The following is an 18,607-nucleotide window of genomic DNA, read 5'->3' on the forward strand; positions in this document are numbered from 1 at the left end:
ATGATAAGTTTTGGTCACAATGATGTCATTTAAGGAGAGCTCCTGATTTAGTAAGGTAAAGGAAAATAGTTATCTATCATTGTGTAGCAAATTACCCCAAAACTTAGTGGCTTAAAAGAAATGAGCTTCTCAGGATTTCTGTGGTTGGGGAATTCAAGAACATTTGAAAATGTGCTTCTGGCTCAGAGTATCTCACTTGTTTACAGGCAGGATGTTAGTGGGATTAAATGATCTGCTTCCGAATGGCTTGCTCACATGGCTATAGGCAAAAGGCCTCAGATCATCACTGGCTGTTAGCAGGTGTCTCAGATACCTGCTAATTGAACCTATCCATACGCTACTTGTCTATCCTCACGACATAACAGCTTTCCCCAGAGAAAGCAATCAAAGATAGAAGAAGCCCCAGACTTTTTTGCCCTAGTTTCTGAAGTCGCACATCATGACTTCACATTACTGCATTGTCTGAAGTCAGTCACTTGAGTTTAGTCATATTTAAGAAGAAGGAAATTAGACTTTGCCTTTTGATGTTAAGAACGTCAAGAAAATTGTGGATATATTTTTAAACTACCACAAAAATAGTTAATTCATAGTTCTGACCGGTGGGTATTGATTTACCCAGGGCAATATAGAATAAAGAGAAGAATATACCCAGAACACCCAGCCAACCCATTCCCATTGGTTTTGGTCCTACTCCTCCTCCTTGTTCTTTTACTCCATTGTCACTTCTCCAAGTTTTCTCAGTCCGTGGACTTTCCTAATGATGTTTACTGCAGTTTTATATACGTACAATTCCTTCTCTTTTTGGTGGTATCTCTAAGTCTGGGTTTAGAAATAACTGCCAGAAATTCATGTTTATTAACTATCTTGTGTGCAATCACACTTATTTTTTCTATTATAAATATACAAAGACAGTGATGCAGCACAAAATATTCTTCTTTGTAAACATTTATTTATAAAATTTATCTTCTCTATTAACTCTCTAAATTTTGGTTCTATGCAATTTTCTTTAACAGAGTAGATGTTAAATGAATATATTTTTTTTAAGTAAGTTCTATTCCCAACATATGGCTTGAACTCATGACTGAGATCAAGAGTCACATGCTCTACTGACTGAACCAGCCAGGTGCCTTTCAGTGAATATTTCTTGACTAATAATAACATTTCCTTAAAACAAATATAATGTATGTTCCATCAACATTTTTTGAATGATAGTAATATTTATCCAATGACCAATTTATTTTTTCCAGTAGAGGCTTAATATAATATTTTCTTTTTTTTTTTTTTAAACATTTTATTTATTCAATTGACAGAGAAAGATACAGCAAGAGAGGAAACACAAGCAGGGGGAGTGGGAGAAGGAGAAGCAGGCTCTCTGCTGAACAGGGAGCCCGATGCGGGGCTCAATCCCAGGACCCTGGAATCATGACCTGAGCAAAGGCAGACACTTAAGGACTGAGCCACCCAGGTGCCCCTATAATATTTTCAATACACTGAATAATTAAAAGCACCTGGAATTTCTGAAACCCAAACCTTAGAACTTTTGCTGAAATCTTAAAGCAGTAAAATATATTAATGAGAAATACATAAGTTGAGAAATATCAGGTTGTTGTGATGTGTCTGAAGAATATAATAGCCTTTCAACATTGCAAGAGGTTTTTTTTATTTCCTTGTACTGTGAATATCTTAGTTGCAAGGAGTCAATGTTAGTAGTAACACTTGAAATGTCATATGTATCTTACTTTTCATTGTTTAAAGATGTCTCTCAATAATGGGTGTTTCCAGATCACTTGTTTTACATCTTAGCCTCTGCAGTGACTAATTTCAGCATATTCAAACTACAGCACAGCTTTTCTCCAGCTTCTATGGTTGGAAGAAAATTAAAATGGAATTTTATGGGTTCATTTCGTGTTTAAAACACATTTGATTTGAATACTCAGTAGGAAGCATATTTAGTATTTTATCTCTCATATCTCACATCCTCCTGGTTTTTGATATTACTTTCAAATTGTGACACAACCATGTAATCCAATTGTCAGATTTTTTGCAATAAAGTTCATGAACTGAGTGTTAGTAAAGCATTTCCTTTCTAGTACACACTCAAGAAGTCTCCAAAAGTCTGCTTGGTAATAATATTTTATTGTCATTTTTAATGCCAAGTTCATGCACATTTTTTACTACATTGCTAAATTATATATTCCAGTTCAGTCAGAGATTTAAACATTATATATTCCAGATTGTGATTCACACTGTGCTGCAAACAGCATTATGCCTAGTGCAGCTGTCATAATGGAAGTATTATAAAGTGTTGTACAGATATAAAATGTAAACTTAAACTCTGCAAAATTCACAGAAATTAAGGACAAGCAAGGAGAAAGTTAATATTAAAAGTTCTGCTGTAAGATAGTCTTTCTACGTATATATTAGATATGCTAATGTAAATTTGTAGAGATTCTGCCTACATTCATCAGTCTGTTGCATGCTTCATTCATTCATTTACTGGATGGCAACCATAAACCAAATACTCTTAAATTTTGCACATACAACAGTGAACAGAACAGTCACATTCCTCCCCACATGCTGCTTATATGCTAGTGGAAGGAGCCAGACCTTAAATACGTAAACATGCAAATACATAACATGCCAAATAATGCAAAATTCTATGAAGGCTAGGTAATAAAACTGAGAAAGAGTGATAGGAATTTCTGGAGATGGGCTAAGGAGACTATCTTATTTTGTAGGGGATCATCAGGGAAGTTTCTGTCATACAAAGCGATTTTCAAGTAGAGATCTGAAGAACTAAGGATACAAGAAGATGTCTATAGAAAAAAAAAAAAAAAATGTTCCAGGCAGAAGTCACATCATGTCCTCCTTATGGTGGGAGCAGGTATAAGTGTCCTCGAAGACCAGTGTGGAAGCTATTGTTGTAGGGGCAGACTGTGAAAATGGCCGGCAATGGAAGGTGTTCACAGAAAGACTTGTGTCAGTATTATGAATGGCTTTGTGGGCCATTTTGAGGTCATTAAATGTTTTTACAGATCTATACTGTAGAAAAGCTTCAGATTTATAGAATAATTGAGAAAATAATAGAGTTGCCGTATACCTATCCCTTAGTTTCCACCCTTATAAATTTCTTATATTAGTATAGTATATTTGTTATAATTATTGAACAGATATTGATATACTATTCTTAACTAAAGTTCAGTTTATTCAGATTTTCTTGTTTTTTTTTTTTCTTAAGATTTTATTTATTTATTTTGACAGACAGAGATCACAAGTAGGCAGAGAAGCAGAGAGAGAGAGAGGAGGAAGCAGGCTCCCTGCTGAGCAGAGAGCCTGATGTGGGACTTGATCCCAGGACCCTGGAATCATGACCTGAGCCCAAGGCAGAGGCTTTAACCCTCTGAGCCACCCAGATGCCCCTGGATTTCCTTGGTTTTTACTTGATGTTCTTTCTGCTTATTTGTTTTAGGATTCCATCCAGGATACCCTGTTACATTTAGTTGCCATGTCTCCTTAGGATCCTGCTAGCTATGTCAATTTCTCAGAACTTTTTACAGTATTTTAAAGTATAGTCACCATGCTGCACATTTGATCTCCTGAAGATATTCTTCTTATTACTGGAAGTTTGTACTCTTTGGCCAATATCTCCTCAGACATCTCTCATTTTCCATGGTGGTAAAAATTTTGAGGACTATTGCTCAACTATTTTGAGCATGAACCTCTATTGGTATTTGTGGTTTTTTTTTTTCATGAATAGACCACAGTTACGTGTTTGGGGGAAGAAGACGATAGAGATAAAGTGTCCTTTTCATCACAAAATTAAAGAAAGCATCATATCAACATGATTAATGACTGTTTATGTTGGCCTTGATTACCCGGCTGAGGTAGCATTCCTGGTTGGTCCTCTGTACTGTTATTCTTATCTTCATCCTGTTTCCATACTGTAATCTGACAGAAAATCATTATGTGCAACTTACGGTAGCCCTCCTTGATGACCGAATCTGCATACATCGCTTGAAATTCTTCTGCATAGGAAATTTTTTTCTCATCTCTCTCATTTATGTATTTACTTTTTTATAGAAAAAATGATTAGTGTGGCCTCGTGATAAGTATTTTATACTTTGAATCAAATTCCAAAATTTTCTTGCTCAATTTTTTTAGTATTGACTATTTCGTGTTCTTTCAGTTGATTCTTAAGCCCTTTTGATGTGCTTCCATCGGTGTTGATATTTTTTGAAGGACTTTTGAGAACCTTTTAAATTTCTGGCACGATAAGACGCTCCAGGTTCATCTTGTGTTGTTTGCAGACCTGGTCCTAGAATCAGCCATTTATACAAGGAGTTCTGGAAATAGGATCTGGATCCTTATTATGCAAATTCTACTGAAGAGCCATTTCTTTTAGGTTCTTTCATCAAACACATCAAATATATGTGCATAAGCTAACCTGTATATATTTATATAAAAATAAGTATATATATGGACCTAATTATATATTGTTAATTATCTGAGAACTCCAACTCTAACTTAGGTCTTTTAAAAAATGTTTTCATTTTAAATCCAGTTAGTTAACATACAGTGTTATAATGATTCAACAATATCATACATCATGACAAGTGCACTCCTTAATCCCCATCATGGTTTAACTCAACCTTCCACCTCATCCCCTCTGGTAACCATCAATTTGTTCTCTATAATTAAGACTTTCTTTCTTTCTTTCTTTATTTCTTTCTTCCTTTCTTTCTCTTTTCCTTCCTTCCTTCTTTCCTTTTTTTTTTTTAAATTTTAATCTTCATTTATTTTTTAACAGAGAGAGAAACAACAAGAGAGGGAAGCAGGGATGTGTGGGAGAGGGAGAAGCAGTGGCGGAATCTTGCGGCCAGCCCAGCCCCCCTTGCGGTGCCATAGTCCACCGGAAGGCCTCTTGCCCAGCCAGCGGTTCCGCCCAGCCTTGCCGATGACACGTTTGTTGTGGTCGACGTTGGATACCCGGCCTACTGTTGCGATGCACCTTTCCAGAACCTGCATCTGCCTCTTGGAGGGCAGCTAGATGATGGCCGTCCCATTCACTTTCTGTAGCAGCACACCACACGTCCCTGCAGCTCGGATATACTGGGCCCCCCGCCTGGCTCACTCTCCACGTTGTTGACAAGGGTCCCCACAGGCAAGGCCCCAAGAGGATGTGCGTCCCCTTCCCGAGCAGCAACTGCCATTTGGCCTGTCCTGTCCCACTGAGCAGGGAGCCTGATGCGGAGCTCCATCCCAGGACCCTGGTGTCATGACCTGAACCGAAGGCAGATGCTCAATGACTGAGCCACCCAGGCGCTCCTATTTGGGGCTCTTTTGGTTACAATTTTAGAATTGTTCTACTTTTGTGAAAAATGCTATTGGAATTTTGATGGAGATTTCATTAAATGAGTAGATTGCCTTGGGGAATATAAACATATTAATGATATTTATTCTTTAATCCATGAGCACAGATTGTCTTTTCAGTGTGTGTGTGTGTGTGTGTGTGTATGTGTATGTGTGTTGTTGTCTCCAATTTCTTTCAACACTGTTTTATAGATTTTAGAGTACAGGTCTCTCATCTCTTTGGTTGGGTTTATTCCTAGCAATCATATTGTTTTTAGTTAATTGTAAATGGGACTGTTTTCTTAATTTTTCCTTCTGCTGCTTCATTATTAGTATACAGAAATGCAACAGATTTCTGTATATTGATTTTGTATCCTACAGCTTTACCGAATTTGTTTATCAATTATAGAAATATTTTGGTGGAGAATTTTGGTTTTCTATATAGAGTATCATGTCATCTGCAAACCATGAGAGTGTGACTTCCTCCTTGCTGATTTGGATGCCTTTTATTTCTTTCTGTTTTCTGATTGCTGTGGTTAGTACTTCCAGTACTACATTGAAAAGAGGTGGTGAGAGTAGACATCCTTGTTTTATTTCTGACCTTAGGGGACAATATCTCAGTTTTTCCTCCTTAAGGATGATGTTAGCTGTGTGTTCTTCATATATGTCATATATGTCTAGATATTTTTTCTTTTTGTTTGTTTGTTTGTTTTGCTTCTTGAAGTGGGTCTATAGTGCCATACACTTCTCTCTTAGACCCCTTTTGCTGCCTTCCAAAGGTTTTGAGGCATTGTGTTTTCATTTCCATTTGTTTCCATGTACTTTTTTTTATCTTCCTTGATTTTCTGCTGACCCATTCACTTAAATTCCATGTATTTCTGGTCTTTCAGATTCTTTTCTAGTGTTTGACTTCTAGCTTCATAGCTTACAGTGAGAAAAGTTGCATGGTATGACTTCAATCTTCTTGAATTTGTTGAGGCTGGGTTTTGTTGGCTAATATGTGATCTATTCTGGAGAATGTTCCATGAATACTTGACAAGAATGTGTATTCTGCTGTTTTATGATGGAATATTTGAATATCTTTATTCAAAACATCTGTTCCAGTATGTCATTCAAAGCCATTGTTTTCTTATTGACTTTTTGTTTAGATGATCTGCCCATTAATATAAGTGGAGTGTTAATGTCCCGTACTATTGCTGTATTATTATCAGTCAGTTCTTTTATGTTTGTTTTTAACTGTTTTATGTATTTGGGTGCTCACATGTTGGGTGCATAAATATTTAGAATTGTTATATTTTTTTACTCTAACTTAGGTCTTATTGATATCGCCAGCTCTAATCCATTGCCTCCAGAGGAACCATTATAGCCTCCTGCTCTTGCTTTTATGTGAATTCCTACTCCAACAAAGTAGGCTGCTTCCTACTATTTGTTATTTAGCTTCCTTTTCCAACTCAGTATATAAGTATAGAAGTATCAGAATTGTTAACTGTTACCTTGATGGGAATAATTTAATTAGCTAGAATACAGTAATTTTATAAATTTCCTTTGCCTTACGATTACATGTATCTCCCATTTCCAAAATTACTTAATTCCTTCTTCCAACCCACACCCACCAACTCACTGAGGTTGTTTCATATATTTGTAAATATAGTGACATCCTTTTCCCATAGTCTGAATTGCTTCGAGTATCCTCCAACCTCGTAAATGATATATTTTCTTTAATTTGTATACATTAAGGTTCATTCTGTGTTGTGAGCTATAATTGGTTTTAACAAACATAATACCATGTTTCCAACATTATAATATCATGCAAAATAGTTTCATTCCCCTAAAAAATCTCCTGTTTTTCCCTATTCTTTCCTGTTCTTCTCTTTCCACATTCTAAGCCATCTGATGTTTATTTTTACCCTTTCTGTACTGTTGCCTTTTCCAGAGTATTAAATAATTGGAATCACCTATCAATATGCATTTTAAGCTTCTCCATGGTTTTTCTTTTTTTGTGTGTGTAGCTTATTGCTCATTTCCTTTTGCTGCTGGATAATAGTCCATTGTAAGGATATATCACTATTTGTTCATGTAATTGTCCACTGAAAGATATTTTGGATGCTTCCAGTTCGGGGCAATTTTGAATAAAGCTGCTCGACATTTTTTTCTAGTTTCCTATGTGGAAATCAGAATTTTAAAACCAATTGGATAGGGGCACCTGGGTGGCTCAATTGGTTAAGCATCTGAGTCTCAATTTAGGCTCCAGTCATGATCTCGTGGTAGTGGAATCAAGTTCCATTTTAGGTCCCATGCTTGGTGGTGAGCCTGCTTGGGATTCTCTCTCTCCTCTCCCTCTGCCCCTCTCCCTGGGACCCTCACCTCACTCACTCTTTCAAGTAAATAAATAAATAAGTAAAGAAGTCCTTTTTAAAAACCCAATTGCATAAATGCCTAGCTGCAAAATTGGTGTGACTATGTTTATCTCTCTAACAAACTGCCAAAATATCTCCCAAACTGGCTGAACAACTTTGCATTTTCATGGATGAAAGTTTCCTTGAAACTGGAATTCAGATGTTGTGCTGAAAATTGGCCTTCAACTATGGCTTAGAGAAAGCCCTATAAGATGTTAGAGTCATAAGGTAAAAAGAACCAAGATCTATGGATAAACTCATGGAACAGAGCAACCTCCCTTCCCTGGAATAGTCATCTATTTTGTGAAAGTTTTGGCAGAAAAAATCAATGCCTAGCTTGTTTGGACCACTAAATAGCTTTGTTACAGCACCATACTTTAATTAATAATCAGAATTGGTATTGGAAGTAAATAAAAATATTTTGACACATATTGTTCTGTCATGGCAAATCACTTTCACTGAAATAATGTGGGAGATAGATATCTACAAAGCTGGCGAAAAAAGTTCTAGTATTGGTATTTCTTTTTAATTCCTTCCTGGTTTAGCAAGTTGGTACAAACCAGATTAACAAACCAGAACGCAGAGGGAGGGGAAACCACTTTACTAAGGAGTAGTCTGACTGCAGCTGCAATCTAAATTGACTGAGAATCCACTAAAGTTGAGTCTTGCAGGGTTATAAAAGCCAACTGCTTCTGTCCACTGAACAACAGTTGATAAGATTATGGTGCCTACACATCAATGTGCTTGGATATAAAATGGTAGCCAACCCAGCTGCAAAGATCAGATTATGTATATTGTCTGTTCGTTCAACCTATTTTTTTTCAGATGGCCTTGAGGTAGCTGCCATTAAAATGAGTATAGATGTTAGTAAATAAAAGAGAGTCATCCAGGCTTAAGAAATAGTCCAGGTAGAGGTTTGATTGTATTGGAATTTCTTTCACATGGAACTGAATGGAATAAAAATAAATCAGGAGCTTCCTGAGTTTTTGAGGAAATTGTTTTGTCCAAAAAACTTTAACTTCAAAGCCTGCTGTTTCCCAATTCCTGAGACAAAATCTAAGTCTGAAAACCTGACCAACAAGGAGTTTGCTGTTAAAACTCTTCTGCTCTAGGAAAGGCATCCTCTTCATTTTTTATTTTAAACATGGGCAAAAGGACCATGACAGATCTATCTTAGAGTAGATTCAAGTATCTTTAAAGAAGTTACTCTAACATTGAGAAAGGCAGACTTCATAATCTATCTGGTAGATTTTGTAAGTGACCAGGAACTTTACTATACCCCATTTCCCCTTTCACATTTAAGATGTTATTGCAGTTACCCTATAGTTGAAAGGTGGAAGGTGGTAGTTAGGGGTGAATCTTTGTCTGTTGATTTATAGGTCAGAAAATCAGCAGGACTTATATGTAAACCTTTGGGTAAAACTGTGCATCACAGAGATCAACATGATCAAAACAGAGTCAATAAGGTAGAGAGTAACAGGAAACAAGATGATAATGAGGTAAAGGGTGTGTGGTGCCAATCCCATAGGGCCTCATTTTCAGCTGGCTGAATCCGTGCATGCTCAGCATATCAATTCCAAAGGACAGGGAGAAATTAATCAACACTTAAAGAGTTAACACTCCAAAAGTCTGCTACAATTGTTCAGGTGTTTAGAATCAGTACAATCTTACTATGCCAATTATTGTTATTTTGAATATAGAAAACTTCCACTTTCATAGCTGTCTTAATGCAGTAGGCACTTTAAGTTCTAAGTACACTGTTATGTAGTGAGATTTATTTACGATACAGAGTTGGAGGGCCAGGGTGCAAGTCCCAATTTTTTTACTTACTAATGCATGAATGAACTTGAACAAATTAATCTTCTAAACTAAATTACTTCATCAAAATGATTGGATAATAATACTACTTATCTCCTTAGATTTGTTGTAAGGATTAATTCATCTAACAATGCCCCCAAGTCTTTGCTATGAAAAACATTAGTTCCTAGAGATTCCCTTTGGAAAAGGTTGAAGTGTTGCATATTCTTGGTTCCACTTGGCAATTCATAGTGAATATTTTTCCCAAAAATAAGGTTTAGAAATTCCTACAGAATATAAGCATGTTTAAATTTATTAACAAACTTTTTTGAAAAATTGGAATACATGAGCTCATAATATTTTTTGAATACATGAATAAATAAATGCTTTATTGTCATGACTCTCAATACCTCTGTTGGCTGCTGGTTCACACACACCTCCCCACCCCCAAACAAATGTTACTGAATCTTTATAGTAATCAAACTATAATGTTTCATCTTTATAGTTACTCTCATCCTGCATATAAATATACTTTGTATTTTGAAATAGTTGAAAAATTCAATGGCCTACCTCTTGACTTTCTATTAATGTAACATCATACTTCTCCAGTCTAGGGAATATATTCATGGAAAAAAAAATAAAAAACAGAAAAACTTCGATTCTAATTGTGCAACAATGACAAACTCAATCCATTTTTTCCTTTTTTAAACCTATTATAATTTTTGTCCATTCTCTAAAATAACAAAATTAAATACAACATGAATATAAAATTTGAAGATTATATTTTACAGCAAATATATTATAGAACTCAGAGATTAATTTTGGTACTTTAGCTATGAAGTTCCCCAAAGCCTGGTTATTTTATATTCTTGAAAGGAGTATAAGTACAGTATTGCTGCTACTGACTGGAGAAAAATAATAATTTTAAATTTTGTAACATCATAAATTTTGTCACATATTAAATCTTAAATTCCTAGAAACAGAGAGTTCAGCTACTTTACTTGGAACACTTTAGGCTTGGGTCACTTTTCCACCTACACATAGTTTCCCAAGGATAAGATTCTAAGTCCCCTCATCAATCATCCCTAACATATTTTCTTCATTCTCACATGTCCAATTTACTTTAGGAGTTTATTCTTAAAAGGCCTTTTATCTCATCTGTTTCACACAAAGCTTCTAGAAGAGCTATCAAAATTTTTTATGCATTTATTACTTTCCATTAAGTCAGTTTGTATCCACATGAATGATGTTGAAATGGCTGACAGCTTTTCTTACTGTTGAAAACAGAAATTCCAAGGTCAAGGTAAGCTCTACTTAGGTAAAGGTGTATTGGGGCTTGTCACTCGCCAGCATGTTTCTCTCCAGGAGGTTGGCTGGGTATTACTAGAGAATTTTCTTCATATAGCTTCATAGAAACAGAACTTTATCATTAGCTAGGACACAGTAAATCTATAGAAGAAAACCAGTATCTAAGCTTCAGGTATCTTGATGATTGTGATTGCTGCATGTTTTGTGTTTGTGTACTTACATCAAGAATTGAGTGTTTACTTTGTTTTTTAGAAAAATTCTTATTTCATATTTTTCTCAAGAAAAATCATGATTAAAATTTGCAACTAGGGGTGCCTGGGTGGTTCAGTTGGTTAAGCGACTGCCTTCATCTCAGGTCATGATCCTGGAGTCCCAGGATCAAGTCTCACATCTGGCTCCCTACTCAGCAGGGAGTCTGCTTCTCCCTCTGACCCTCTCCCTTCTCATGCTCTTTCTCTCTCTCTCAAGTACATAAATAAAATTTAAAAAAAAATTGCAACTCTCTCATTGAAGGTACATTAATATTCCGGTATGAGCAAAATATTGCATTGCACTATTTAGAGATAAATTAAACCATCTTTAATACTTGAGCAGAATTTTGGTCCCATCTCCTGTGCACTTTAAAAGTTACATCTGATGTTATAAAAAATAACATCATGGCATGGAATTGCGATGTTATTATTTGAAGAGTTAATAATTCATTGATCATTGGCTGGTAATAATCATTAAATTGAAAGAAAATAGCAAAAACCACAACCCACTAAACATTTTTTGACATTTTAATATTTATAAATTATTTTTAAAATATCTTAAATTTATTTTCTTATCCTGCAGATCCAAGGCACACAATTTTCAGACTACTTTAGTAAACATTTGTGATTTAAGAAATCCTATGATATTACAAAATATAATAACACATAATTTTTTTTTTTAAGATTTTATTTATTTATTTGAAACAGAGAGAGAGAGATCACAAGTATGCAGAGAGGCAGGCATAGAGAGAAAGAGGAGAAAGCAGGCTCCCCGCTGAGCAGAGAGCCCGATGCGGGCCTCGATCCCAGGACCCTGAGATCATGACCTGAGCCGAAGGCAAAGGCTTAACCCACTGAGCCACCCAGGCGCCCTAATAACACATAAATTAATAGTTATAACATTTGGATATGTTATACCAAAGAATTAGAAAATAGAAAAAAAAAGAGAAATTAAGTCTAAAATATAAGATTTATTATTTTAAGTTTCCTTAAGTGAAATATAAAATATGATGTTCCTTAAATGAAAAATAAACTGAATGTGTAATTAAAATGGCACAACTTCTTTGAAAGTGCAAAATCATGAGTGAAGGATGGAGTTTGAAATAGTTATTTCTCAGATTGTTAAAATCAAAGTAAAATGAAGTATTTCACAGGCATTCAGAAGGAAAAGCCATAGAGATAAGAGAAACAATCTAACTACACAAATGTGCAAATAAGCTGGCCACCAAATTTATAATGAAAAATTTAGAAAAGAATTGAAGTTCTGAGGCAAAAGAGCATGAGCATGACCCTGGAATTTTCTTTGAATGTAAATCACCTTTGAGTAGAAATACAAAGTAATGATTTTGTGAAAACTGTCAAGGATCTGGGAAGTGTTTTATTTGTGAGCTCCTCCCCAGTTCCCTGCCATATTGAACACACATACACACACACACACACACACACACACACACACACACACATATCCCAGCCTAGAAGAAATAGTTCAAATTAAAGAACTAAGAAACTGGGAAGATCTTGTAGGAAAAGATTTTGGCTAACTTATACATTGCAAAATGGAAATATGGCTTATGCCTTGCACATAGTTTAAAAAGGATAGCATTTCAAATCACTTCACCGTAATATATTCTATTAGATTGTCTTTAATTCTTGAATAATTAATTTTTCTTTAAGTTCCTAAAATAAATGACTCAGCTTCCATTCCACAAACTATGATGCATCTGTGCCATTACAGTCCACAAAATTCCCAAAGTTAGCTGCTGGAGGGGAAGTTAATGTGATGAATGATTTTGTAAAGGAATTCTCAGAGTTACAATTTTCCAAATACTATGATAAGAGGCTCTTATCACAGGAAAAAAATAACTTAATTAACACTTTTTTGGGGGATGTGGAAAAGGGACAAAATTTCATGTTTGGCTAGGGAAAAAAGGATAGTCTTTCAAACTTGAGTTAACTAGAAGGACCAAAAGAACCCAAAACATACACACACACAAAAACCATTGAGGTTCTTAGGTGGCTTAATTTTATTTGCTGGAAAGGAGTCCAGGTAGAGATTTGGAAACAGTTCTACTTATATAAATTTTTCCATTAATTGCCTCCCCATTTACCTTCTGCAATTTAAGTAAGAGAATCCACGGTCATAGGTATACATTCAAATTCTAGCCATATACTCAGGACAACCAAAAATAAGTCCTCAGCAAATTGTTTTGAAATTTTAATTAGTATTATAAATAGATTTTTTGTATTTCATTAGCTACAAAAGAAAAAGTATTTTTTTAATCTGAATCATCTTATCCAACAAACATTTCAGCTACTATGAACATTATCCATTTTATATAAAAGCAATTAAAAAGTTAATGCCATTGAAATATGATACAATCCTCGGGAAAAGGTAAATGAGACTTTGTATTCAAAATACATTAAGCTGAACTGTATAATGAGCTTTTATTACTCAGGATTCTCGAGAGAAACAAAAAATAAGATATTTCTGTACATCTGTATTATGGATATATAATCCTTTATATATTATAATCTCTTTATTGATGATATACAATCACATATATATATATAATAGATGATGTATAATCTCTTCATATGTAAGAAGGGATTTATTGTAGGAATTGATTCACACAGTTATGGAGGGCACAAATCCCACCCACTGTCATCTGCAAAGTGGAAAACTAGAAATGCCAGTGGTATTATTCAGTCCAAGTCTGAAGTGTCCACAAGCAAGGGAGCTGATGGTGTAACTCCCAGGCAGAGGCCAGAGACCTGAGAGCCAGCTGTGTGTGTGCTTGTGTGTGTGAGGGGATGCTGTTGGTGTAATCTCAGAGTCTAAAGGTCCAAAAACCAGGAGCTCCAATGTCCTAGGAAAGAAAAAAAAAAAAAATAGACATTCTAGCTCAAGGTGAGAGAGATTGAGAGAGACAGAGTGTATGCATAAATATTGGCAGTTTTGCTCTATTTGGACCCACAAGGGACTGGATTATGCCCATTCACATTGGGGATAATGATCTTCTTTACTCAGTCTACCAAATCAATTGCTGATCTCTTCCAGAAACACCCTCACAAACATACCCAGAAATAATGTTCTCCCAACTATCTGGGCATCCTTTAGTCCAGTCAAGATGATTCATAAAATTAACCATCATTGGAAAATATTTGTTGTGGAAGTAATTAGGAAATGTCCGGGGGGGGGGGGAAAGTTGTACTTTATTATAATATTGTTTAAATGATAAACAATTATGCAGACTAAAAAGAACCATTGATCACAGCATTAGGATAATATTTAAAAATTAGTTTTTGCTTTCTTTAGGTTACAGAAGGGTAGATCTTTTCATGCTCAGGATAATTAAATCTAGGTAAATTTACATTGAAAAGTATGTTTTAATATTGTATCTTCAAAAATATGAAAAGCTTGCTAAGGTGCTTTGTAGTTAAATTGTAACTTAGCACTAACTCATTTTGATTCATAGAGCTTTTTTGTTTCTTTTGTTAAGAATGTTCTTAAAATTTTGTTACCCATTTAAGCTCATATTTCTCTTTGATGAGTGTTTGAACAAAGGTAATGGGTCTACTGAAAGTAGATTGCATTTTTCCCTACAAATTTGTCCAGTTAAAATACATTACCTATATTTCAAATTCAAGTTCAAAGTACCCACGATGTACTTGTGTTGAACTATGGCAAACTGTTAAATAGTTTTTATTTGTTTGTTTTAAGCCACACAATGGCAGGTCTATTTGATTTTTTCTCAGAGTATTCATTCTTTTAGGTTCATTCAACCAGAAATTTAGGAAGTAGGTTGTTTATATGAAATTATATTTGTTTAATTTCCTCATAGAATATATTGGGAAACCAAGTAAAATGACTTTCCAAATCTAAATCTTGGCGAATGCCGGATGCTAGGTTTCCTACCTGATTCTAAATCATCCTTTGTGATTTCCAAACATTCCTTGTGTTGAATTCCAATGTCAAAGAAATATAATCCTGGAGAGTTTTAAGATAACTTAAACACTCCTCAAAAACACATGTTCCCCCACCCCCCCAAACAAACAAACAAACAAAAAAACAACAACAACAACAACAAAAACACCAATGTCCCAAACAGGACAGAGGCATATGGAGTAAAAGTTTTTCCTCCTCCATTGTTCCTTTATTTATTTATTTATTTATTTATTTTTAATGAAAAACATTTATTATCCCCTGAAGCACACAAGCATTCCTAACCTTATATCCATTGGCTGGAATGTGCTTAACTAGGTATTTCTAGTTGCAGGAGAGGCTGGGAAACTTAACAATATGAGGGGCACCTGGGTGGCTCAGTGGGTTAAGCCTCTGCCTTCGGCTCAGGTCATGATCTCAGAGTCCTGGGATCGAGCCCCACATCAGGCTCTCTGCTCAGCAGGGAGCCTGCTTCCCCCCTACCCCGTCTCTCTCTGCCTGCCTCTCTGCCTACTTGTGATCTCTGCCAAATAAATAAATAAAATCTTTAAAATATGAGACATGGGTGACAGTGTCCTAATTGGCTTAAAAATCCTGGTTCATGACTGGAATATGCACCGAGCAAAGTCAGAGTTCTGGCAGCAAAGAGAGAAGGAGAAATAACTGGTAGAAACAGCAGAGAATGTCTGCTGTTTACTTTTCTTTTTCTTAAAAGCCATTACTAAGTAATAATCCATTTGTACAAGCCTTGTTTACCTAGTGACTTAAAAATAATTTATTATATATCTGGACCTTTCTCTGTAAATCATATGTTCAAATTATGTCCACAATATTTTAAACATTCCCTGAATAATTTTTTTAACAATTTTATTTATTTATTCGACAGACAGAGATCAGAAGTAGTCAGAGAGACAGGCAGAAAGAGGAGGGGTGGGGGAAGCAGGCTCCCTGTTGAGCAGAGAGCCCGATGCGGGGCTCGAACCCAGGACCCTGGGATCATTACCTGAGCTGAAGGCAGAGGCTTTAACCCACTGAGCCACCCAGGCGCCCTTCCCTGAATAATTTTTAAAATGTTGCCAGCTTTATATGGCTAAATATAGTTCACCTGAGGTTATGGAGACTGTGGTTAGTATAACAATCTGTTGTATCAAGGCAGTTTCCACTGACAAGGATAGACCCATGATTTCTGGGATTGTTTTTTTTCAAGCCCTCACCTTTTTACAGAATGATGTATATATTGCACAGAAAATTTGATAAATGAATCTTTTAGTTATCTGCAATTAAATTACAAACACATACATAGGTCATGTTAATATGGCAGCTTAATTCAATGCTAATTATATTTATCTATATACTATAAGATACACAAACATATGCTTCCCTGTCTTCCTCTAGGAAAAAATAAGTTTTGTGTCAAAATGCCAACATTTATTAAATGGAATTAAAAAAAATGAAAATGGTTGTATGCTTTTAAAGAAATTATTCTTCCTTTAAGTGCTACAGGTACTCATGATGAAAGGGATAATTATTAGCATCATAAATTTATATGACGTATTCCTAAGTAAGCATTTAATTTCATCAGTTCAAGGACAATTTTAGGTTCCATATAATCTGTGGATTATAGAGGCAATAGATAGATTGCTCCCATAGATGAGGTGACATTTTAGCCAATGAGGGCTTGGATGTTGAACAGCATGACATTCCTACCTTCTGTCAAGATCAAAGTGACAACTATGTCCTTTCATCTGAATTCACAGACTATAGGTAGGTGATGATCCTTAACATCTATGCATTATTTACACTGAAAGGAAAAATGCCCATAATAGATAATGGGATGACTCTGCTTGTTAGTAAATGCTGCTATACTTGAATTTGCTTTGAATTTCCTTAAAGTAAGTTTACATCTGATTGTTTCAAATTAAATTATAATCATAGATAAGAAACTATCATTCTCAGTAACAAAGCACCTTTCACAGTTTCATAATCTACTGATTCTTCACCACAGAGCCTATATAGTAATTAAATATATTTGATAAGACCGTCTTAATTAGAATCAGAGAAACTGAATTTGCTTTCACACTCATTTGATAGTTTGGTAAGCTTGGAAAATTTATTTAACATCTCAGAAATTCACTTAAAAATGATTAATGCACATAACATAAAATTTACTACCTTTTTTAAGTGTACAGTTTATTATCATTAAGGACGTTTTTGTCATTATACAACTATCGCCACTGTGCCCCTCCAGACATTTGTCCTCCAAGTAACTGAATTTTTATACCTGTTGAACAACAAACAGCTCCTTATTTCTTCATCACCCCAACCTCTGGCAATCACCATTTTACTCTATTTTTATTAGTTTGACTATTTTTACATACTTCACATGAATGAAATCATTCAGTATTTTTGTCCTTCTATGACTGGATTATTTCACTTAGCAGAATACCTTGCAGTTTCATCCAGGGTGTCACATATGGCAGGATTTCCTTCTTTTTTAATGATGAACAGATTTCCTTTTATCTATATACCTACATACCTAATTTTTGTTATCCCTTATCCATCAATAGGCATTTAGGTTGTTTCCACATCCTTGGCAATTGTGACTAATGTTGCTGTTAACATGGGAGTGCAGATAGCACTTCAAGATCTTGATTTTAATTCTTTGGTGTATATACCTTGGAGTGGGATTGCTATATCAGAAGGTAGTTCTGTTTTTATCTTTATTTTTGGTGGTTCTATTTTTTAAATTTTTTTAGCAAGTTTCATACTATTTTCCATAGCTTCTGCACCATTTTACATTCCAACCAACAATGTACACAAACATATGCTTCCCTGTCTTCCTCTAGGAAAAAATAAGTAATCCATTTACTTATTTAAATTTACTTAAATTTAAGTTTTTTACTTATTTACTTATTTTTTATTTACTTATTTTTTACTTAAAATGGATTTACTTAAATCCATTTACATATGGGTCCCAATTTCTCTACATCCTCACTTGTTACCTTTTTGGTAACAGCCATTCTAACAATTATGAAGTGTTATGTCATGATGGCTTTGATTTTCATTTCTCTGATGATTAGCGATGATGAGCATCTTGTCAAAAATTGGCCTGATATTTGTATGTCTTCTTTGGAGAAATGTTTATTCAAATTATTGACCCATTTTAAACATGTTTTTAAAAGTTTATTTGTGTTTTTTGTTATTGAAATATAAGATATATATTTTGGATATGAATCCCTTGTCAGATATAGTTTGCAAATATTTTTTCTCACTCCTGGGTTGCATTTCACTATGTTGATGTTTCTTTTACTTTGCAGAAGTTTGATAGTTTGATGAAGTCCCACTTGTTTATTTTTGCTCCTGTTGCTTGTGCTTTTGATGCCACATCTGAACAACCATTGTGAAAACCTTGTCAAGGTGTTATCCCATGAGGTTTTCTTCCAGAAGTTTTACACTTTAAGGTCTTAGTTTTAAATTATTAATCCATTTTGAGTTGATTTTTGTGTATGTTGTAAATTAAGAGCCCAGTTTTATTCTTTTGCACATGAATATCTACTTTTTGG

At 34.9% G+C, this 18,607-nt stretch overlaps 1 pseudogene; it reads right to left on the reverse strand.

Moving 5' to 3' along the window:
- Positions 1–3,845: 3,845 nt before the first annotated feature.
- Positions 3,846–18,064, reverse strand: LOC116876619 (annotated as a pseudogene).
- Positions 18,065–18,607: the final 543 nt, after the last annotated feature.

The sequence above is a fragment of the Lontra canadensis genome, unplaced genomic scaffold (genome assembly GCF_010015895.1).
Source record: "Lontra canadensis isolate GAN:19392208 unplaced genomic scaffold, GSC_riverotter_1.0 scaffold46, whole genome shotgun sequence".
Taxonomy (NCBI): Eukaryota; Metazoa; Chordata; class Mammalia; order Carnivora; family Mustelidae; genus Lontra; species Lontra canadensis.